Source organism: Pinus tabuliformis, chromosome 9 (assembly GCF_031772625.1).
Source record: "Pinus tabuliformis cultivar Carrire ecotype Pingquan chromosome 9, CPIR1, whole genome shotgun sequence".
NCBI classification, from domain to species: domain Eukaryota; kingdom Viridiplantae; phylum Streptophyta; class Pinopsida; order Pinales; family Pinaceae; genus Pinus; species Pinus tabuliformis.
This window is the reverse complement of record NC_142307.1, coordinates 759,597,280-759,621,785: the sequence shown is the minus strand read 5'-3', so window position 1 is coordinate 759,621,785 and position 24,506 is coordinate 759,597,280. Positions and strand designations below refer to the sequence as shown.

Below are 24,506 nucleotides of genomic sequence, written 5' to 3'. Positions count from 1 at the left end.
GTAAAATTTCACTGGCAAATAGACTAAGGTGATTTGTACATCACATACCGACCTCAACAACGAATTGAATATGCGACAGGCTGCAAATATATTTCTCAACAGAATGGGAGCAATTTGTTCTAAGGGATCAACTGTTGACAGCTCCTCTGATAGCAATTCATTTGACATGAATATGCATGGCCACCCTGGGTTGCCTCAATTACCGGGAGTGGGGTTTCAATTGACTGGGTTTCCATCAAATGTTCCAAGCAACATTACATCTCCTATAAATATCGAGAATATGGAGAAAGAGCTGCAAGAGCAGAAACCATTTTCATATCAAGAGATGCTAGTTTATGAGAATGTGCATCCTAGGAATGCCCAAGGAGAACCAGAGCAGTTATCAAGGGTCCCTTCAAGTAAGTCCAACACTACAAAGTCAAAATCTACGGCAGTGGCCAAAATAGGAGTAACCAAGGTGTGAATGCTTATTTCATTTCAATTGCCAGTTATAAATCTTGTCTACTTCTTGATATTGTCTTTTGCAAATGATACTGATAGACAATTCTCTTAGAAAAAAATGATTATTTTACACATGACTGCGCCAGATCCTCATATAAATGTAGTGTTTTGGTACCCAGATCAAGTGATATATTATATTTGATCTTCCAATTTTTTTGAGAAAATTGCTTTTATGCACCATTGTAGATCATGTAGACAACAAAAAACCTGGGATGGTTAAGTGCATTTATGTGAGCTCTTAGGAGTTAGGTCTACCATTATTCTTTCTCTGCTTTTGATTTATAGTCAAGTTTTTTTGGCTTGAGGAGCTGCAAAACAAGATTTTCATCATGTTGAAACTGTTCCAAGTGAAAAAACACAGAAATACGCAGTTATTTTGCTTTGAAGTGCATTTCATATGGCTATACATGTCAAGCATTGATCCATGAATTTGTAACGGTTCAAGAGGAATGTAACCTCTTTCTCCCCTTGCAGCCCAGGCATTAACACCTTAGATAGTTGCTTGGGTTAGGGATAGTTTTTTGTCATTCCCCAATTTTGGTTGTGGTTGTTAGGTTTTTGGACCCTCTAGAATCTTCTTGAACGATGATATGTGTGGATAGCTCCACATGTGTGAGTAACATGGGCTGATGTGGCTTCCACTTGGTAATGGATGTTCAACTTGCTGGGAAAATAGCTTTCTCATCTAGCCTCTGATTGTGCTATCTGGACAATTGGAAAGCTTTTGAGGATCCCTACATTGTCAAGTACACCCAAAAATGATGTTTATGGCCCGAAAATCGCTTTGGAAGTTCACAACCCAAAATTCCTAAATTGCAAGCTCTATCCTAAAATGGCTGCAGCAAGATTGTAACTCTGTTTTTTTTTCACTTCATGTGGTACTGGAAAGGAAACAAATATACATTGATGAATTTCTGATAAAAAAAATTAGAAACAGCAATTTAACAGAAAGCTCATGTGTATACTATATATCAACTCCCGTAGAGGATTACATTATGCAAAATCCAAAGTAAATCTTAAATATCAGGCATCTGTGCCAAAAAACAATAGGAACTACACTTAGCTCTCAAATTCATCACCCTCATCATCGTCTGTATCAAGAACAAAGGAACGAGACTCATTTTGAGCGGTAGACAGTGGAATGGAAAGTGTATTTTCAGAAATATATAGATCATCAAGAGAGAGTTCCAAGTGAGGAAGATAATCATGCCCATAATGGTCTTCTTGCTGCTCACAACAGTGTTCTTGCAGGAACTGCTCTTAAAATTGTTCCCAATGCTGTTAAAACCTTTGTGGTTACTGTAGCAAGTCTATGGCTATGTATGCTTGCTGATATTTTCCCAGTATTCCCGATAAGTTTCTTTCTGAACCCTCATCATAATCTCCTCAAAAAGAAAAAAATCATTGCATTAGCCAGCCCCAAACCACCTTGGTTCTTATGCGGACTTGCTGATTCTATTGCTAAGATGTTGGAGAACAACTTGCTTTATGTAGGTTTATTTATTGTAAACTTTGAAGAATTTTCTTGGTCGGTCATGTACTTAAATTTTGATTTCTGGATAATAGTCTTGTGGTTGGAGGAGTACCAAGATTCAAATTCAATTATTGTCATAGTGCAGATTGTTGTCAATTTAACTTTTCCTCACGAACATTACCTTTAGATTTGGAATGAGAAAACCTTTTTTTTTATGATTTATTATCAACAACGAACATCCATGTCCTTGATACATCCAACGTGTATGAATAGTCTACAGTTGTATAATGATAAATTCTGCTAAAGCAACATTACTATTTGTAGTTTAATAATCACTGACACCACACCTTTGGTGTACTATACTTGTTATATTTCTCACTACTTAGCCTTACTGACTATTTCCAACTGTTATCGACAACAATCACTGATTGATGCAATTAATTTTATCGATCTTGATTGAATCTGGTTAAATTTGACCATGTTTTGCCACATTTGTCCCTGGTGAAAAATTTGACAAAAGAGAACTGTGGTTAAAAGGTTATAATTAACCATAACTAAAACTTTTAGCCGTAAATTTCTTGCATGCTCATTTTATTTTCTATATGATTTAACCAAAATATTAAGATTATTTGCTACCATAGCCCAACCTGTTATAGAATTATCTTGTATTACATTGCACAATTCATTGATAAGAAATGCTCATCTAGCCTTTGATGGGCTTCTAGGCTCAACTTTTGTGCCTTTCGTGTTTGTCTAGGAAGATTTCTCATCTTACTGTCACTATTATTATTGTTTGCATTCCTATAGTCAAACTGTTACCGGTAAGTTACCAGGATACATCATACAGATATGGAGCCTGATATAGTTTCATATTCAGATACAACAACCTTCTTAAATTTTTTTTTTTTTGATACAATACATTTGAATGTGAGATATATAATGTTAAAACACATAACAGAGATATATGGAAAACAAATACCATGAAGCAAATCCAAGATTTGTAGATACTGCTACAAGGCTAGAACTTTAACGTAGGGAAATGCTATTAAAGATCTTTTCTACCGTTCGGAGATTTAATGTGCTTACTCGTAGTTGTGTTTGAAAAGATAATGTCCTCTTCCTATAAATTTCTAGACTTGCTTCACATCAGTTTGAAAGTGTCATCGGTATATTTAAGGCAGCAAATATTCTGACTATTTGACTTCCATGAAACATTTATTTTCAGGGATACTTATCCCCTAAATGGTTTAGACTTCAGAGTACCATAGCAAGCTCTTTTATTTTTTTTGTCAAAAAGCAAATTCCTCTGAAAGCATGTTAGTTTGAAGCTTACGGACATCTTTATATAAATTATATAAGATCTGGATTGCCTTGGATAACTATTTAAGTGAGATGGTATGCGCCTCATGGTTTTAAACCATTATCTGTTGTTGTTTATAGTCTAATCTAGCCTTTCTCTGGTCTTCTAACCTTAATGTTTGGGTCTATCAGCTACCTTAGCGTGTATCTCTAAATTGATAAGGTGACTATTACTCTGTCCCTTCCGGTTCCTTGGGATAATTGTAGTTGTGGTTTCTACCAGAATTCTGCAGTTACCTCTGTGAATTGCTTATACCTGGAAACCTTTTTCTTTTTAATATATGGTTATGCCACTTAGCTTTTATCTAAAAATCTGTTGAAAATTAGATTCACCTTCTATCAAGCGGAAATGTCCTTGAAAATTAGACATGTTCTTTACCTATCTTATTTTGGATCATGTTGAAAACATTTAAGGTGAATGTAACTTCATTAGGGGAATATTTTAATTTGATTTAAGTTGTCAACATTTTCATTTCCCTGATATTTTACGAGTTTCCTAAGTCCTTACAGTCCCTGGGTGATGTAAGCACCTACATGATATTTGCAACATTGTATGATATACTTGAAATTATTCAAGAAGACATAGATTTAAGGCAGATGCTACTTAAAGCTGTGAATTCCTTGATGATATGATATGGACTCCTTGATGCTGTGAATTCCTTGAGGATATGGACTTCCTGATGATGATAATATGGACGAGATTAACTCCTTACAGAGTTAAACAAAAGGAGTTCACATATTCTCTAGAGATAAGTACCTTCTTGAATATTTCGATGTTATTCTCTTGTATTGGTATACTTTGCTTGGATGGATTCGTTTTTATTATTATTTATGCTCCTATGACAAACAATGGGTAATGATGTTTATATTCTTACAATCTTCTAGATATTCATTTTAATGTTTAGTCATCCTCCTTTATAATTACCAGGGGACTCACTCCTCTGTACCTGTCAACAGCGTAGATATTTCTCTTTGACTTCTCGACATAGGAGATGTATTTGAGTTTGTATAAATTATTCTATGAGACCTTTCTTCAAGTTGTATGAAAACTTCTGTAGGTGTTTTCTTAATAGTTTTTACTTCAGAAAATATATACAGTGGACAAATAACATTCAAAAGAGACCTCTAAAGAGTCACATATAATATCTTCCTTACTCAAAAATTACCCCAAGTGACTGTGTACCTGTTAATTGGTTTCTGAACTAATCAAATTCTTTTTGCATTTTAGCCTTTATTTCTTGCTCCTTATTTATGATCGCATTTTTACCTACTAATTCATCCTTGAAATCCCTTATCTCATTATCCTTTATAGAAAGCATCTTTTGAGATTATCAATTTCTTGATATTAATGCTCAGACGTGACAAAGTCTCTGCTAACTTCTCTGATGGATCCCCCTCTGTAGTCGTTGCTTCAGTAGTGATTGCTGCACATATATGCTCACTCTTCTCTTTTACTTAACTTTTGATCCTGTTTTCATATCTGTTTATTTTGGTCGATAATCAGGGATAGCAATTGTTGTTTCTCTTTCTGTACTGTCTCTGGTGTTTGAACATGCTCTAGAGCTGATATTTTGAGTTTTCTCCTGAGCACTTGAATATCTGTAACTCTTGATCTAATCAAGGCTTGTATTGATGAGGAATCATTTGGATTTGCACCCAATTTGATTACAACCTGCTCCAAATTATCTATTCTCATCTGTTTTGTTTTCGTGGAAATTTTCTTCTTATTTCAGCTGGTTGGTCCTTTGGTTAACATATTTTCTAAATTTAAAGCATTAGTAGCTGTATTAGCTAAGCTTTTGCGTAACATTCAGACCTAATTTAGCAAATAGATAAGTGATGAATACAACCTGAACAAAGGTTCCATGAGCATAAATTCAACCCATAGGGCCAAGGTATTGAAAGAGTACTACTATTTAAACATAGAGCAATGTTCGGTGTATTATTGTTAAAGGAAATGTTCAGTTCAAAATATGTTCCCCAAACGTGTTGCATACCATACTTGAGCTAGGTATTTCAATCAAATTATATATAAAAGAACACAACGAGTAACAGTATTGTTAAAAAGAAGGAATCGAGATTTGTCTTCGCTAATAACTATCCATATGATGCATTTTGTTACCAAGTAAGACAATAACCCAGTTAGTTGTTACTGGAGCAAACACATTCAGATCAATGAAAGTTTGGAACATAATGATATGTGTTCGTGAGATCAAAAATCAAGTATCAGTTAGCAATTTAAAGTCATGAGTTTTATGCACAAACAAATTCACGAAAGAATGATTATATTATGAATATGAAAGCTAATGACATGAATAGATTATGGCAAGGTATGATATACTTTAGATAACATGTATGAAATATACATAAGCTATGTGTTTTTGAAAATATTAATGCACATGTTATAAATGCATGGACAAGTGTTTATGATTGCAGATAAAATCTCATTACCGAAATGACCACGTGATGACAGAAACTTCAGAACAATTAAGGCTCAAAGAGATTCCATGATAGGGTATTAACCCTGATTCTACTGGGAGGGGTGGAGGTGTTGCCCACCGTTTATCCTCCGAACCCTGGAGTCATGAGAGGACTGTGCGAGTCACGCTCCCCTAGACGTGTGATGATGACTGCCAGATGCCTACTAGGGATCAGGTCGGTATAGCCAACGCTGTCACCCTTGGAGTTTATGAATGGTAGGGTCAGTACAACTGACGCCATGGCATACTCCAGTAGAGGACGGATAGGATGGGAGCGGAAGAGATTAGGAAGGATAGGATGATGTAGTGATAGCCTGGGGGGGGGCCTGATGAAGTAGAACATGATCATTAAGTTATAAACCTAAAAGTATTCAAAACACCAATTTTATAGTGTTCTCACATTAAGTAAAAAAATTTAACCTCAATACTCAATCCGAGCAAGAATGTACTAATCACTATTATAAGTATTGAACTCTAACTTCGGGACGAAGTTTTCTGAAGGAGGGGTGTATGTAATGACCCATCATTAAAATAGAGAGCACGAGAATATTAGCATGCATACGATGCATGCATATGATAGCTACATATGCATGTATCGCATGCACTGCACTATTAACTATATTCTAAGTTACCTAAAATATTAAATATCCTAACTCACCCCTTCATATAGAAAAGTCGCATTTAACCATAAGCACATATTTCTTAATGCCTCATGATTAACGAGTGCTCACCAATGATATTAAGTTTAAAAGTATAAAGTAAAAGAAAAGGGTTATAAAGAAAATAAATGTAAGGAATTATGTAAAGCCTTAAAAATCAGGTTATATAATTATCTATTTAAGAAATTTTAAAATAAAGTATATGAATGAATTATTAAAGGGATAATCTAAGTCAAAATAAAGCATAGGACAAATAATTAAGCATATGACTTAAGACTTTAAATTAAACATATAAAAGTATAATCAAAGTGAAATGGCACATGTTAAAATATCTTGAAGATAAAATCCGATTCTGCATGTTGAGAGGTGTCATTGAGAAAAGAAGCGGTGGGCTCATAGGTGGAGGGAGCAACCACCGTCAATAAAGGGTACATAAGGAGAGGTCGAGGGCAGAGAAGGGGGAGGGGTGTTCCTTGCCCTGTGAGTGTATTTGCTGTGAGTAGAAAGGAAACTGATGCGGGTGCCATAGGAGGAGGAAGGTGCTGTTGGAGGAAGGAGAGAAAAATTACACATATTGGTTTGTGAGCCTTGCTTGTTTTGAAGTTTCTGGGCACGGGGGAAAGGTATGCATCGATTGAGAAGCATACTGGGTCGAGTATCTAGGTATACTCGATTTGGCTGGGTGGTTTTGGTTATTCGGTAATGAGAGTGCGGGAGCAGTTTTTAAGCACCCTCACCGCAACAGCAGTAGCAGGCCAGGTAAGTATTTCTTCAAATCAATAATGGCTCTTTATTTAGCTAGGTCACTACAGGGACGATGGAGTGTGTTGTTCCATCGTTCATCAATCACTTCCCATAGGATTTGTTTTTGAAACCCCTCATTTCCCTTATCATCATAGTAGGCCCGAATGGATTCTTTGGCCTTGTCCATGGCCTCATACAAATAGCCCATTGTGGGTTTCTCACCATCAACTAATCGAAGAACCTTTACCAAAGGTTCAGACGGTGCACACCTCTTGCATTCCCGCCCAAAAGTCTTCCTGGTATAAAACTAATCTGCATATGGCCCTCCCTTTGGTTTGTGGCTCATTGTCAAAGCATGTTACTCCTCTGAAGGAAACATTCTCTTCACATCCCACATAGAATTCAAGAGGGATTGAAGAGATATGAAACTGGTGGCAAACCGTGTAATGGCGGGGCGCACCAACTCCTTGTTGTTGGTGAATTTTCTCATCAAGCTAAGCACAAATGTATGATTATATATAAATTTTTTAATGCTTTTTGATGAGTCAACCATATCTTTGACAAAGGAAATTTTTCCTATGTCCTCCAACATCAAATCAATACAATGTGCAGCACAAGGTGTCCAAAATAAAGTAGGATGCCTTTCCATAAGCATCCTGCTAGCAGCAACATAATTTGCAGCATTGTCCGTTATGACTTGGACAACATGATCTGCACCCACCTCCAAAATAAATACATACAACAAATCACATAAAGTTTTTGCATCTTTTATATGTGAAAATGCACCAACAAATTTCATAAACATTGTCCCCTTGTGACAACTAACCAAGAAGTTTATAAAGGTTCTCCCCTTTTGGTCGGTCCAACCATCTAACATCAAAGTGCATCCTGTTTGTGCCCATGATGTCCTAAACTCCTCCAATCTTTTGGTGCAGTCAATCTTTTCATTTTGAAGAATCCGGCCTCTAAAGTCATCATAAGAAGGTATTTTGTACCCTGGGCCAACAATTGCAATAACATCAACAAAAGGCTAGAAAAATGGATTATTCCTTGCAACGCTGAAAGGAATATCACTCCAAAGGAGAAATTTGGCCAACAACTTGTCAGCTTGTTCTTTTTCAGTTTTTTTAAGCATTGAAGTGATAGATGGTTGTGAGTTAGGCGTGGTTCTAGGAACAAAAAATGATAAGGCAGCTACGGGGTGGTTGTAGATATTGATGTTGAAGTAGAACCAATGCTACTTCCTTGTTCACCTGAGCCTAATACCCTCTTTGCTAGTTGCTTCTTCATTTTTGCTTTGGCCTTTCTCATGCTCTAATTCTTCCAATGATCTCATGGCTCTTCAGATGATTTCCGGATTTGTATTTGTGCAAAGCCCTACATCAAATCCAGGGATTTGTGCAAGGTTATACTGCAATCTATAAACCCCCCTGACATATGATGCCCACACAACTTGCAACTCAAGTTTATTCTATCAAACCCTCCATTAGGCTCACCAAATTCCCACAGAGGGTCCAATTTCCTTGGCATGTTTGTAACTTGGTTGAACTCTTGACTCTTGAGTTTTAAATTTGTAAGATGAAGTTTGAACTTTGAAGTTGAACGATGAACCTATGGCACAATAAGGATTGCAAGTTACAAAAATTAAAAAAAATTACATACATGAGTAACATGACAAAACACATTGAATTTTTGACAATTTAACAAACAAAAACACCATCAAATCAACTCAAAAATATTTGATAAACAATGGGTTATCCAAACCCAAGAAAAAACAAAAAAAACCAAAACAAAACACATAAATTTGGTGCCCATACTGGTTTGCCGGAGAAAATTGATCCTCTCCTCCTCAACTCTTAATCCACCAGGGTTTTTGAGTCGTTTTTCTCCTCCTTAGCTCCCAACCGACTAAGGTTTTTCTCCTAGGTCACTCCCAATCCACGCCGCTGTCGCTGTCTGTCCAAATGAATAAAAAAAATCATTTTTTTTGTGTTATAAACCCGTTGTTCGTCGGCCCCACGATAACAACCGTTCAAATTGCGATAACTACGAAAAAAATCGTGATTTTCTGATATTATTGCGATTTTCGCAACACTTGTTCTAGCAATGCCTCCCAATAGAAGCATCACACTGATCCATGACAACGATCCTCTGCGTCGCTGATGCTTGGCGTGTTGCCCCTCATCTACTGCGTTGTTGCACCTTGTACTGCTACCCATGACACTGCAACTGTCACTGCTACATTTGTACTGTAGCTCCTTAAAATATCCGCTTTTGCTACTGAAATGGATTCTTAACCATCCCCATCTTCCCTCTGAAATAAACAAACTTTGTTCTTCCTAGAGCCTTGGTGAGAATGTCTGCCCCCTGTACTCCTGTCGGGGTGTACCTCAACTGTACGGCGCCTCGTTCGACACAGTCTCTGACAAAGTGACACCTGATGTCATTGTGCTTCGACCGATCATGAAAAGCTGGATTCTCAAAGAGCTTGATGCAACTCTGATTATCACACAAAATATTGGTCGCTTCCATCCTTCTTCTGAATAGATTCACAAGCAATTTCCTAAGCCATATGGCTTCACACAAAGTTGTGCTGGCTACCATATATTCAGCTTCAACTGAGCTCGGAGCTACGGATTTCTGTTTCTTACTACACTAGGAGGTTATTCCCGATCCAATGTTGAAACAATACCCAGTGGTACTTTTACAATCTACTAAACTTCTAGCCCAATCTGCATCAGTGAACCCACTCAGCCTGATGTCATTGCCTTGGGTGTACATTAGTCCATGCTCGAGTGTTCCTCGTATATATCTGAGAACATGCTTGGCTGCTGCCCAGTGCGCCCTTTTTGGTTCCACCATGAACTGAATGAGGGTGTTGACAGCGTAACAAATGTCTGGCTTGGTGTTGACCAGATACATCAGGGACCCTATGAGCTGCCTGTACAAGGTGGGATTGACTTCTTTATCTTCGGATGCATCAATCTTCTTCCAATTGGTAATCATTGGAGTAGCCATATGTCTACGGTCCTGCATTTTAAATCTTTTTAAAATCTCTGTAGCGTATCTCCCTTGTCCAAGGAAAATCCCACCCTTCTGCTGCCAAACTTCCAACCCCAGGAAATAATGCATTCATCCCAAATCCTTCATGTCGAATTCTATAGCTAGGTTTTCCTTGCAATCTTTGATGAGCTTGGATGAGCTTGTCAGAAAAAGATCATCCACATATAACACCAAGATTAGAGGCTCATTCTCTACAACCAGATAGTAGAGGTTAGGATCTGCGTCACTCTTGACGAATCCCATCTTCTGCAAGTAACCATCAATTCGATCGTACCATGCTCTAGGTGCCTGTTTAAGCCCATACAAGGCTTTCTTTAACCTGCATACATGAGATTCCTTCTCATGTGTCTCAAAACCCTTTGGTTGCTCAATATATACTTCTTCCTCTCTCACCTCGTTCAAGAACGTCGTCTTGACATCCATCTGGTGAATCTCCCACCCCATATGTGCTGTGAGGGATATTACGGATCTAATAGAAGTATACTTGGCTATTGGTGTGAAGGTTTCTTCGTAGTCTATCCCTTCCTTCTGAGCATACCCCTTAGCCACAAACCTGGCTTTGTATTTTTCAACATTGCCATCTGCAACGTTTTTGACTTTGTAGATCCATCTTGAACCTACAACTGCCCTGTCCTGAGGCCTAAGTACCACTTCCTAGACATCATTGACCATTATGGAACTGTATTCCTCCACCATAGCATCTACCCATACTTGATGCTTAACGACCTCCTGAAAATTAGAGGGTTCTCCAACTTGAGCTACCAAGGCTTGGCATTTGTCTGGCTGTCTACGCTCCCTTTTCTCGTTCTTGGGCGCACCGACGAAATCCTTTGCATCTCGTAGTATTTGTCAAAGTTCCCGGCTCGTTCTACCACTGGTAGTGGGTATATCTATTTGTTCCTCCTCTTCCTGAGACTCCACCTATTGTGATACCTCTGGAGTTTTACCTTTTGGAGAAATACTGGTGCTAGTTTCCACTGGTCGAAGTGGTAGGACCAATGGATCATCCTTTGATTGCTCTTCGGAAGGCATTTCTCGGGATTTCCTGAAAGCTCTGTCCTCCATGAACTTTACATCCCGTCGAATTACGATCTTCCTATTCCCCGGAAGATAGACTCTATATGCCTTAGCATTCTCGCTATATCCCACAAGATATCCTTTTTCCGCAGTCTGATCCAATTTCTTCCTCTTTTCTTCGGGTACATGGCAGTATGCCAAACTCCCAAATATCCTGAAATGACTCACCTCAAGCTTCTTACCGGTGAAGACACTCTCCAGAGTAATCTTACCTAATGCCCTGTGAGGAGTCCTGTTCTGGACATACACTGTCGTGTTGCATGCTTTTGCCCATAGAAACTTGGGCATATCCTAATCATACAACATCGCCCTGGCTGCTTCAACAATAGTCCTGTTCTTCCTTTCTGCTACTCCATTCTGCTTCGGATTATAGGGGGTTGTCCACTCTCTTCTGATGCCTTCCCTTGCGCAAAAATCAGTGAAGTCCTTGTCGATGTATTCTCCACCATTGTTTGAGCACAATATCTTTATCCTCTTTCTTGTCAGATTCTCAACTAGAGCCTTGAACTCTTTGAATCGACCAAAAACCTCATCCTTGGTTTTTAGAAAGTAGATCCAAGTCTTTCTGGAATGGTCATCAATGAAGGTGACGAAGTATTCGGCACCACTAAGAGCTTTTGTGGACATGGGTTTGTAGATATCTAAGTGTATCAATCCCAGAACACTCTTAGCCCTATTGTTGCTTCTGGAAAATGCCACTTTGGTGTATTTGCCTAGTGCGCATCCTCTGCATACATCATCTCATTTGGTACTCAACTCTGGAACTCCTGATACTGTTCTCCTGAGAATTCTTAGAGCCCCATGGTGCAGGTGTCCCATCCTCCTGTGCCATAGTTCATTCAAATCTTTTTCCCCACCACTACCTATCAGTGCCATTGGAGATTCTAACTGTAATCTATACAGCCTGTTACTTTTGACTCCAATCTGGGCCTTCTTTTTCCAACTTGGGTGTTTGACATATACTTTCTCCTTAATGAAGAAAACATCATAGCCCTTGTTTTGAAGTTGAGATACAGAGAGTAAGTTCATCCCCAATCCTGGCACATGCAGCACATTGGTTGCTTGAAGCCAATCCCCTGCTTCTATTTGAAAGACCACAGTACCTCTTCCTACGGGGGTACATTTTAACTTATTTCCCATGGTGATCTAGAAGTTCATCCTTTCTTCCTGATAATTCGAAAAACATTCTCGTATTCCTTTTATTTGTCAGGAAGCTCCACTATCTATATACCAAACCTCAGAGGAGGCAGAACTCGCTAAGCAAGTGACTTCTTCTTCCAGTCTGGAAGCTAACATAGAATAATCATGATCCATGTTCCTTGTGCTCTCTTCTTCCTCTGGAGATCTGTGTGAGTCCTTCTGAGTTGATGCCCCGACATCATGCTCCAGACTCATAGTAGATTCTTTAATCCTGTTGCCTGATCTTTGGTCTGATACCATGTGAAATTTTGTAACACGAAATTCTATTGCAATAACTAATTTACTTCTCCTACTTATTTCTCACAATAAGTTGTTTACAAAATCGTTCAGTAAACCTTAAAATAAATTCTACTATAGTTATCACATAATAGCATAGAGAAAAATAACAGTGATATACAAGCACAAGAATCAATCACATCAACACAGTGATTTTTGGACAATTTTCCCCAGAGAAACCCAATGCGGGAAAACCGGTGCAACATATGAGGGTTTATTTATTATTCTTCAACAACAATCTCTTTACAAGGAATGATTTTGCAGTACATAGAGAAATCTTCAAGAAAACACTTGAGATAACTTTCCTCCTTAGCTAGGAGAAATTCTGACACCCCAGAGATCCTTTAGCCTTCATTGCGTCACCCTTGTGTCATCTGCGTGAGGACTGCATCATCCTTGCGTCATTTGCGTGAGGATTGCGCGAGAATTCATCCTTTCCTACGCTGTCTCTCAGAGCTCTCCCTTTGCGCTGTCTCTCTTAAGCACTGCGTCACCTCCTCCTCAGTGTTTGACTGATGCTGAAACCCTTCTCTTCCTTCACCTTGCAACTCTCCCTCTGAAATCGAAATATTTCTCCTTGAGAATCGATTTTCCTCTTGTTACTGAGTATTTGCCTGGCGTGTCTCCAAATGATTCTAAAGTCTTCTCTTATACTTTTCTTATTGATGAATCAACGACTGAGATTAAGTCCCTAATCAACGGCTAAGATTAAAACAAACTTGATCCTCCTCTTTTAGAAGCTTCTCACCCATATCTTTATTAATACCCATTAATATTTTTATTTTCCTAAGTTTAGACTTAGGAACCCATTAAAAATATTAATTATTTTAATAACTCATCATCTGGGTGGAATTTTTCCAAACGATTTCTGGGCCTTGGAGATCTCATGAATTCTAGTCTCTCCACAAAATTTCGGAGCTAGATCACATTCGATGCTACCCAAAATCAACAACCAGTCCATGCCCCAAAGTGCCCATGGCAAGTAAGGAAAATTACTCAACTATACCAATGAAAAACCATACCTTTGTGGTGGAGAGGCCCACCTTCAAACATACATTTATGACAAGTGGTCGAGGGACCACATGGCTGGTTCAGGTGGCAGAGAGAATGACACATCGAGCTATCTGGTGGCTACAAGGGGCTGTCGGTTGTCATCTGAGGACCATCTAGGAGAAATTTTCTCCTATATACACTACCCACAGGTGGTGGGTAACTGTCCCGATGGATCTTATTGGTCCACCTCTTGGTGATCCCTCTACCTCAAGGAAAAGACCTTTATGGCTCAAGGATAAATTTCAACATGCTGAAAAGCGTACTACTCCAAGAGGGAAATTTCATGAAAGTAAGAAGCCTAAAAGGTATTAAGGGTACTTGGTTGCCAAGAGTACTATTGTTCAAGCTGAACCTTGCACGTTCGAAGAAGCTATAAACACCAAGTATGGAAAGATGGGATTAATGAGGAATATGAATCAATCATGAAGAATGATGTCTGGGACGTGGTGCCTAGACCTAAGTACAAGTCTATGGTCACCTCAAAATGGCTTTACAAAACTAAACATGGAGGTGATGGAAGTGCTGAAAAATATAAGGCCAGGTTCATAGCTCGTGGCTTCTCTCAAAAGGAAGGAGTAGACTATGATGAAATATTTGCACTAGTTGCTCGATATACCACTATTCGATATATTATTTCTCTCACTACCAATCATGGATGGAGTCTACATCAAACGGACGTCAAGACTGCTTTCTTGCATGGCTCACTTAAGGTGGAAGTCTACTTGGAACAACCTTAGCGGTTCGAAGTCCAAGATAGAACGACTCATGTTTTTCGACTGAAGAAAGCCCTCTATGGGTTGAAGCAAGCCCCTAGGGCTTGGTATGAAAGGATTGATAGCTATCTTATGCAGTTGGGATTTACAAGGAGCTATGCTGATCCAAACCTGTACTCCAAGGTTGAGAAGGACATGCCTCTTATTTTGGTCTTTTATGTTGATGATCTCTTTCTAACAGGTGCAGACCTCTCATTTATCAATGCAAGAGGGAGTTGACTTCCAAATTCGAGATGGACCTAGGACTAATGCATTAGTTCCTAGGCCTGGAGGTTTGGCAAAAGCAAGGCGATATTTTCCTTTCTCAAGGAATATACATTGTGAAGTTGTTAGAAAGATATGGGATGGTGGAGTGCAGGTCTGTGACTACTCTGATGGAACTAAACTTCAAGAAGCTACATGGAAGTGCTGCTAGGCCCTACTATTCTTGGTAAACTCCCGATTGGACATATGCTTCACTGTAAATACCTTGAGACAATATATGGTTGAGGCTCATCACATACATTGGGTTGCTGCAAAGAAGCTCTTAAGATATCTCCATGGCACTATCAACTATGGATTGAGATACACTGTCGGGAATTTGAGGCTACATGGATATTTTGGTGCTGACTGGGCTGACAGTGTGGTGGGTAGAAAGAGCATGTCAGGAAGTTGCTTCTCTTTGGGATTTGCCTCAATTGCTTGGATTAATAGGAAGCAAAAATTGGTTGCTCTAAGCACTGTTGAGGCCAAATATATTGTAGCTAGTATGGCTTGTTGTGACGCTGTTTGGTTGAGGAAGCTCTTTAGTGAGCTATTTGAGCATGTCCTGGATACCACCATGATCCATTGCAACAATCAGAGTGGGAATCGCCTTTCATAGAATCCTGTGTTCCACGACTGTTCCAAGCATATTGATATCAGGTACCACTTTATCAGGGATATGGTACAATGAGCAACAATAAGGCTCTAACACATCAGGACAAATGAATAGGTTGCTGACATCCTCATGAAGCCTCTTGGTAAGGTCAAATTCATTGCCTTTAGAAAGAGGTTGGGAGTCATGGAAGGGCCCTCCCATGAGGGTCCCACTTAAGTTGGACATTGAGCTCTGTGAGCTCCTGAGGGCCTAGGTTACTTGGAGGTATGTGTGACCATAGGGTGAGTGGTTCACCTTCCCCTATTCGTACGCTGTGTACAGGTTGAGTGGTTCATCTTCCCCTGTGATACCCCATGGTGATATATGAGAGCATAGGGTGAGTGGTTCACCTTCCCATATGGTGGTTGACATGTGTGTAGGGTGAGTGGTTCACCTTCCCCTATGATTGATGACATATACATAGTATGAGTGGTTCACCTTCTCTTGCGGATGCCCCATCATACATTTTACTACTGTGAAAAAAGTCCTGATAAAACCACGATAACATTGGGAAGTAGCGATTTTTTCAACTTGCCGATGTTGTCGACCGAGTTTTTCACGATTTTTCAAAAAAGAAAAACTCGGGATAAAATCGAGAGTTTTTCCAAAAAATCATGAGTGAGGTGTCGTGCCACATATAAGTTAGGAAAAGTTAGGAAAAGGTCGATTTTTCCACTCATTTTGCACTTTAGCCTTTGTGATTCATTCCTGTGGAGAGAGGAGGTGTTTGTCACTGCCTAAGAGGAGGAGATTTACTAGTTTTGTGAGGTGGATCCGAAGGCATTGGAGCTGGAGGAGGAGGAGCAGGAACACGAGGAGGAGGAGTAGGAACACAAGGAGGAGGAGGTGACACCATCTAGGATGGTAAGCAATAGAGGACATAAGCAACCACCTATTTTTGCTTCTAGAGGATGATAGAGTCCATTTGTAGCCCTAGGAGCAAGGCCTTGTTCCTTTAGAGGAAAAGGCAAAGCCATTCCTTATTCTCGTAAAATGGGTAGAGAAACTCGGTGACTGGTAAGTTTATGACATGTAGATGACTCATAATGATGATATGCATTTATTATATTTTTTGTTGATATTTGACTCTTGAGATTGAGTTAGGACTCCAGATTCAAGACTTGATTCACTATTGATATGTGATGTAGCACTAGACATCTTATACATCTTATTTATTAGTTTACTTTTCATATTTATGTGGCAATGCATGTATTTGATGTTGTGGATACTTTAGATGCAAAAAAAAAATGAATATTTTTGTACTTTTTAAATTTTGCCGAGTTTTTGCCAATTTTTTCAAAAACCTCCCAACTTTAACGACTTTTTCAGTTTCCGAACCCTTGCAGATTTATTCCTGAGGCCAACTTTTTCCACATTGCATTCTACCCATGTAGTTCGAGACTCTTGGGAAGTACCTCTCATCTGGCCAATGAGTTGGGAAGAGAGGAGACCGTAGCACTACAGAGGGACGTATCATGTACTGCTGTACTCCCTATGTCTAGGATGCATGATGTTCAACAACTTGATCGTTTAGGATCAATTCAGATTGGGGTTCTACCCCTGGTTATGTGGACTGACTTTTGTCAGTGGAGAGTGGCAAGGTCTTGTGACTCACTCTCGATCGATTCTTCTTATTATCTATATCAATCTTCAATAGAGATGAGACGAGATGCAGAGATAGTACATGATGTCATGATGATGGATAGATTGGCAGGTGGAATTCCCCCTAGTTGAGAGGGAGTATTAAAGATGGAAACTAAGGCCAAATTCCACTTTGGACAGCTCATTTGATGGAGATAATTATTACATTGAATTTCTCTTTTTGAGAGGACCAAAATTGACCTAAGGTTCATTGAAATTGGACAAGGAGAAATGTGTTTTTGAAGTGAAGCCCACACATGTGCAAATTGTCAAGGTTGGCCACACCATCATGTAGGCTCATGAAGCCCAAGAGACATGTATTTTGACCCTCATTGATTCATATAAATAAGAGTGACCTCCAACCTCATTTGGCACCTCATCAACTCAACACATTCTTCTCTCTCCTCATCTAATTGGTTCGTACACCTTATTGGGTAGTTGTTCTCTTCACACGTATGGTTGAAAGGAGGTCAAATTTCAAGAGGCTGAAGTCAGGAAATTGTTTGCAACTTGACCAATCATTGACCAGTGTTGACTTTGACTTTCTAGGCAGCTTTTGACTTCAATTTTCTGTTTGAGCAGGCCGAGTTTTTGGGCACACAAACTGAGGCATTTTGTTGACTTTGACCTGCATTGACCATAGGGTTGACTTTAGGTTGGGCGAGTTTGATTGCAGATTTGTTGGCTATTTTGGGTTGACTTTGACCAACAAGAGAGGCCAAGTTCCTCCCTCCTTTGACTAAGCTTAAGAGGGGAAGTTTGACTATTGACTGTGTTGAAGGAAATGTAACTAGGTTCGGTCTTCATAAATGTACTTTTGATATTTGTATTTATCCAAGAAAAGAAATATTACTCTTTTAATATATGTCAATGAGTTTCTTGCTCATTGAAGTAGGTCTAGCACATGTTAAAGTGCTATAGGTGAGTCAAAGAGTCAAAAGAATTATGTTAAAGACCTTAAGGGTATGTTACATTATGTATAAGAGTCAAAGAAGTCACCTCCAAGCAAAGTCAAGTCTCCTCCTAGCAAAGACACCATCAAAAGAAGCAATGGCACCATTAAAAGCACCCATCGAAGCAAAGGAAGTCAAGTCGGCCTCAAGGCAGCAAGTCGGCCTACAAGTCGGCCTAAAGGAGGGATAGTCCTCTATATATAGAGGCTGTCCACTCCTCCAAAGAGAACGCAATCATCTCTGAAATCAGTGAGCAAGTGAAGTCAAATAAAAGGTGGAAAAGTCAAGTTTAAAGGAGCCTCTAGTGCAACGAAGAAGGAGGAGATATAACCGAAGTCTAAAAGACTGTTTTAGGGTCAATTGCAGTCACACATGCTAGGAAAAGGAGGGTTGTCTGCGGTCACTATAGCAACAACTTCAAAGTTTCTCATCTCTCATCGTTTGGGCTACAAACTAGGCCTACTAGACCTCCTATCCAAGCGAAGAAGGAAGGACCTCAAGCGAAGGAAAATGGAGCCATATAACATCAACAAGACCTCCCACACGTGCGAGGATTAGGGTTGCAGTGCTATTACACAAAGCCTACAACTATACATCAAAGAAGAAACTCTTTTGGTCAAGAGAAGGAAGGAGTATCCTTAGGTGAAGGATCTCACTAAGTAAAAAGGATAAGTGTCTCTTCTAGAAGGACTACTAACAGTGGAAGAAAGAACGAAGTGCCAAAAGAAGGACGAAGTGCCTGAAGAAGGTGGACAAAGTGCCGGGGAGACATAGTGCAGAGAAAAGGAAGGACTTGACTTGTGCTTGGAGGATCTTCTAGTCAAGGGTCTAGGGTTTGGCATTGATCAAGAAAGAAGCTTCAATAAGAGAAACTTACCGAAGGGTTTTCCTCTCAAGAGAAGAGAGGTTTTGGCCCTGGCAGAGAGCCAATATCTTGTGTTCTTGTTTTATGTTTTTGATAGCAATTTGATGAAGTACACACACATGCATTAATAAGAGAAAAAGAAGATTAAGCTAACAAAGACAAATTAGAAATAGACTTCAAAAATTGTTATCTAGTCCCTAGATTCTTCAACAGATTGCTGACTGGTTAGGGCCGATTTAATTACTGCTGACTGAGAGTAGAATTGCAGATTTGACTGGGTTGTTCTGGACAATGATTCGGCAAGTCAAATTTGCTTTGACTTTGTATTATTGTACTCTCTCTCTCTGTTGAACATTTGATATTTATAATAAGAAGAATTGATCAAGGGTTTTTCCCATCTTGGGATTTTTCCATAGCTTGAGCCAAAATCTTGTGTTCTCTTGTCTTGGCTTGTCTTCTGCATTTATTGTTACTGTCAATGTGATTAATGGTTAATGTGATTGCTATTGGAAAATAAGTGGAAATTATCATTGGGCTAACGAAAGGACATTGAAGTAATTGTTGCAAGCATAGAACATACCATTGTTATCTAAAATTAACACTTCTCTCTCTTTTCTTCTCCAAAAATTCTGGCCCCTTTTTCTAAACGGTTACCTAGGGCATCCAACGAAATTCATTAGAAGAGGAATTTTGAGATGCCTCTTAGATGGAACTCTTTCTTAGTGTTTCCTCTTGGATAGCTCAAATTTTGGTGGAATTCTCACAGTTAATTCTCTGGAAATCCTATGCCCTAGAAGGGAAACCTAGTTAGTTTTCCTTGGATGAAGGTGGTCTTCTTGAGGGTCATATGAACCTAGTATTCTGTAGAATAAATCTTACAAGACCCTTTTCCCTCTCCTATCTTGACCTAGTGAGCACCTTGGAAGGACTCCTCCCATGAATATCCTAAAACCCTAGGTCTAGCGTAGCCTCCTTCTAGGTCTCTCAAGTGAAGTGAAAAACCTATTCCAAGTGACAAATCACCTTACAAGGCTTCTTGAGAGGTCCTATATCACATTTGGAATCTTGATCTTAGGTAAGCCCATTATCATTGCAAATCCCAAGCCCTAAGTCTTGATTTCCATCCTAGGTCTTTCTTGGAGAGCCTTTAGCTTCTTGGAAGCATTGAGCATTGATTGAGCCTCTCCTTGAATGGGCTTAGTGGAATCACTTCACATAGATCATTGATCCTTCCTTTTTCAAGTGATTCCTATCCTACTGGGACTCCTCCCATCAGTGAAAATCTGAAAAGAGCAGGGGACATTGATTGAGGTGACATAGGTCTTTGTCCCATTGTTGTTACTTGGCCTAGTAGTTGTCCTATAGGTTCCCCTGTTAGGGCCTTGTTAGATTGTGTGGCAACAAGTCCAAGCTGTAATTTCTAGCCATAGGTAGGTTGGATTCCCTAAGGTTGCGATAAGCCCTATTGTTTAGGAATACATGTAGTGCAATAGCACATGATGTCTCAAGTTGTGGAATGAACCACTTGAATAGGTGTGATGGTGGTAGGTGTAGTTGTACGCTAGTTTTTGAATTTGTTGTAAGACCTATTATTCAAGCATACATGTTGGAGTGTGGTGGTGCATGGAGTTATTGATGTCTCAAGTTGTTGAATGGACCCCTTGGATAGGTACGAGGGTGGCAAGTGTCCTCGATGCTAGCTTGAGTGAGGGGGGATGTGAAATCTCAAGATGTGAGATGGTTGATGAACCATGCACAAGGAAAAATATCATAGAGAACTGACACATACAGCGGTTCATTACCCATATATTCCAGTGGATTGTAACATTTTTATATGGCCTTCAAGAATGAGATTGGGTCTAGGTTAATCTCCTTGAGTCAAGTTTAAGGGGGGTATTGTTAGTCAAGTTCGGGTTAACTTGACTTAGTAGTAGACTCAATTTACCATTGGAGGTTTTTGGGCTCTAGGTTTTGATAGCCCATGGTTTTGCCCATGGTATTCTTCGTAATGTAACCTACTTAAAGAAATAAAGACTCCATCATAAATTGGCCTTTGGGCTAGGAATATAGATCTATCATTCCAAGCTAGTTTTGGTGCAAATGTTTCCAAGGGAAAACGTATTGTGTCCATACCTTATTATTTATATGTCTCTGTGTATTTGTTTATTTCTCTTGAATTATTGTTTTTTATTAACAACACTTCCAGTATCTAATCCCATAACCATTGGACTCCTATCACATTTAAACCCTCCTTTTTTTAAGATCTCTTTAGGTGATTTTACATGCAAGTCCCTTAGAGAGCCATTTGGCTTTAAACCCTAGTCATCTAACTTCTAAGCCTTGCTCAGAAAGCCTACCTTGTGGGGATACCATGCACCACTAAATTGCAGGAAAGAGTCCATTGAGGTGACAGTGGTGGCTGATCTCATTGTTGCCATAAGATCTAGGTTGCCTAGTGTGGCTTTGTATTAGGCGTGCTAGATTTTGTGGTTATGTGAACAACAATCAAAAGAGTCATTCTTGCTACGCTTTCTTGCACCATATAACACTAATCTAGTCTCTTTTGATATTATATATCCTTTTGATTCTATCATAGCATATTATCACCAATTCTAAGGCCAAAACTCAAGCTCATGATAATGTAGTTATGCATGTGAAAATTTCAACTACTGAAATCCTATTGGCCTCACTCTGAGCAATCCCGACACTTGGCTTCCCCTTAAAATCTAACCATCCAAGTTGGCTTGCATAGGCTCTATGTCACTCTGGCAATGCCTGCCACACGTGCTGTGTGAATCGACTGGCAATCTAGCCATCCTCCCTGCTGCTGACTAGGAAACTGTCTCTACGGTGCTCTGGAAATGCTTTCCGGCCTTTGGAACTGAAAACCAGCTTCACCTCAGCAAAATCAAATTTCCCTTTGGAGGCTTCTGCGTAGTCTCCTAGAGAAAATCTTGGCCTCCCTGCAAAGTACTCACCAATCTGAAAAATCTTCATCCGGCTTCACTATCCTTGCCCCTCTTTGCTTCCTTCTATGGCTTGAACTCTTCCGACAACTGCTGCTGCTCTCTGGAAAATCAAACTCTCCAAGGGAATTGATCTCAAGAGCGTGTGTTCTCCATCTACTCATTGACTTCTTCTTATAATCTCCTGTTGGACTTCCAACATCGAAGATTAAAACTTAATCAAGGGCTAAGATTATTTCCTAGTCGATCCGTGTGAGTTTCTAGATAATTCACACTTTTCTCATTAATTCTGATTAATTAACCACTTTTCCTAAGTTTAGACTTCGAAAATATTTAAAAATAGGTTAATAATCTAATTGAGACACTTCTAGGTGGAATCTTTAGAAACGATTTATGGGTTATGGAGAACTCTTGTATTTTGGCCTCTCCATAAAGTTTCAAGACTAGAACACCTCTGATGCTACAAAAACTAACAATGCAAACAATCTTTGTTCTTACAAAGGAAAATATTAAATGCAATGATGCAATTTATTACAATTCTTAGGCCAAAACTGAAGCTCATCATAATGCAGTGATTTGAGCAGTCTTCATCCTTACACAGGAGAATAATGAATGCAATCATGCAATTTATTTTGTGCTATTAGTTAAACTACAAACATGAATAAGTACATTGATTTAATGGCCAAATTAGTGAGACGAGTCCTCCCTCTTTAGTAGTATGGTGCAAATATTCACTTAGTAAGAAAGCGACTTCTTCCTGATAAATGAAGGTGCAGCAAGTACAAGGAATAGAATAGGATGGATAAAGTCACTGTTAACAGTAATAAGAAGTGCACAATCAATAAGCAGATAAATCATTTCTATATTGATAAAAATGAGGCCTATGTTTGTAAAAGCAAGGCCTACTTGTTATATATTTGTACAAATCAATCTTCCCTGTCCTGGATGGCCCAGTACACTCCTATAGGCGAGCAAATGTAAGCTGCATTGTAGATTATTAGTGTTGGCCTGGTTCACTGTATTCTGCATCGTGCTTTAATGCCTAAGTCAGCCTATAATGCTTACACAAATATTTTTTTATTTCTGGAAAATTAGGCTTCCGTTTACATATCAAAGATGCATACTATTAGTTCTATTGTTACTTTTCGGACTGTAACACTGCTGCTATGATGTTATTTGAATTTTCCCATTTTTCGACAAAGTCTATCCAAGGAAGGAAGTTTTCTTCAAAGGCTACATGACCCAGATACTTTCCCTGTTATGAGTTACTGTAAGCACTTTTGGTTAGTTGTACAGCTGAAATCTTAATGCAAAATGAGCACAAATTGATTGAAATAAATTCCTTTTATATTTTCGTATATGAAAGCATTCTTGAAACTCTACTGATTAATAGGAAGTCCACATAAATGTACTATTAGATAGTCCAAGGGGTTAGCTCAGCTGATTGTTTCCAGTGTCATTGGGCTTTTGATTAGTTCTATGCCACCAGGTCCTCAGTTTGAATCTCCTTTGGTTAGGGGCACACTAGTCTACTCTGACAGGCCTGGTAATTTCTAACCCTGGCACCTGGCTAATTACTTTCTAGCAGATCTACTGAATCATGACATGACTAGAATTTTAACAATTAAAAAGTGGAAGAAAATTAACATCAATCTCACGATCACATGCATGCATAAGATTTCTGCCATTAAGTCAGTTAATTACTTCCTGGCAGATCAGATTTACTGAATAATAACACAACTAGAATTTTAACAATTATAAACAGCAGAAACAAATTAAATACACCAATCTCGAAATCACATGCACACAAAAGATTTTTGCTCTTAAATCAGTTCTTCATTCAAATAACTTTAGAAATTACAAGTGCTCCCTTCCTCACTTGAGATCAACAGTTGAGATTCATCTAATTTACTAATGCAAATAACCTTTGCATTTCATTAGATTAATTCACTTTATCTTATAAAAGTCAATTAGTTGAGACTTAAAGTAATTGCTAAGATTAAGAGGTCAATTTGGTGACCTCCACATAGACACTTAGACTTGTGCAGAAGTACCTTTTCCCCAGCTATTAACATCTACAAGGACTACTAGGAGTGCCATTCACAAATGTACAGAAGCATCCCTTGGATTTCCGCATGAGCTTTTTCTTGGGAAAAAATGGACTAATAGAAATTGTGTTAGACGAGCTTGGCTATGCCTGTCCTTCCCTTCTTTCATTTGTAAGTGTTATAGGCTGCAAATTATTAAATGAACTATTGCTCTAAATTCTTTTCTAATGGCAATTTGCTCATTAGTGAAATGACTAATGGTCTAGCACTCTTTATGAAGCGATAACATACTTAAAATGGATTAGATAAAACTTAAAACTAAATGCTTGTATCTCTAAGTTGCCTAAACAAACTGAAATAGGTATGAGTTTATAAAATGAAAGTTGCAAATTTTTGGGAATGGCGAACCTTGAAATGTCTTATATATAATAAAATGGATAATATTAATATGTAATCTGTGATATATCTAAAAGAGT

General features: G+C 38.8%; 1 protein-coding gene across 5 annotated transcripts in view; it reads left to right on the top strand.

Moving 5' to 3' along the window:
- The window catches only part of LOC149150943 (uncharacterized), a 305,135-nt gene that overhangs the window by 215,275 nt on the left and 65,354 nt on the right, over positions 1-24,506 (top strand). The window lies entirely within an intron of this gene.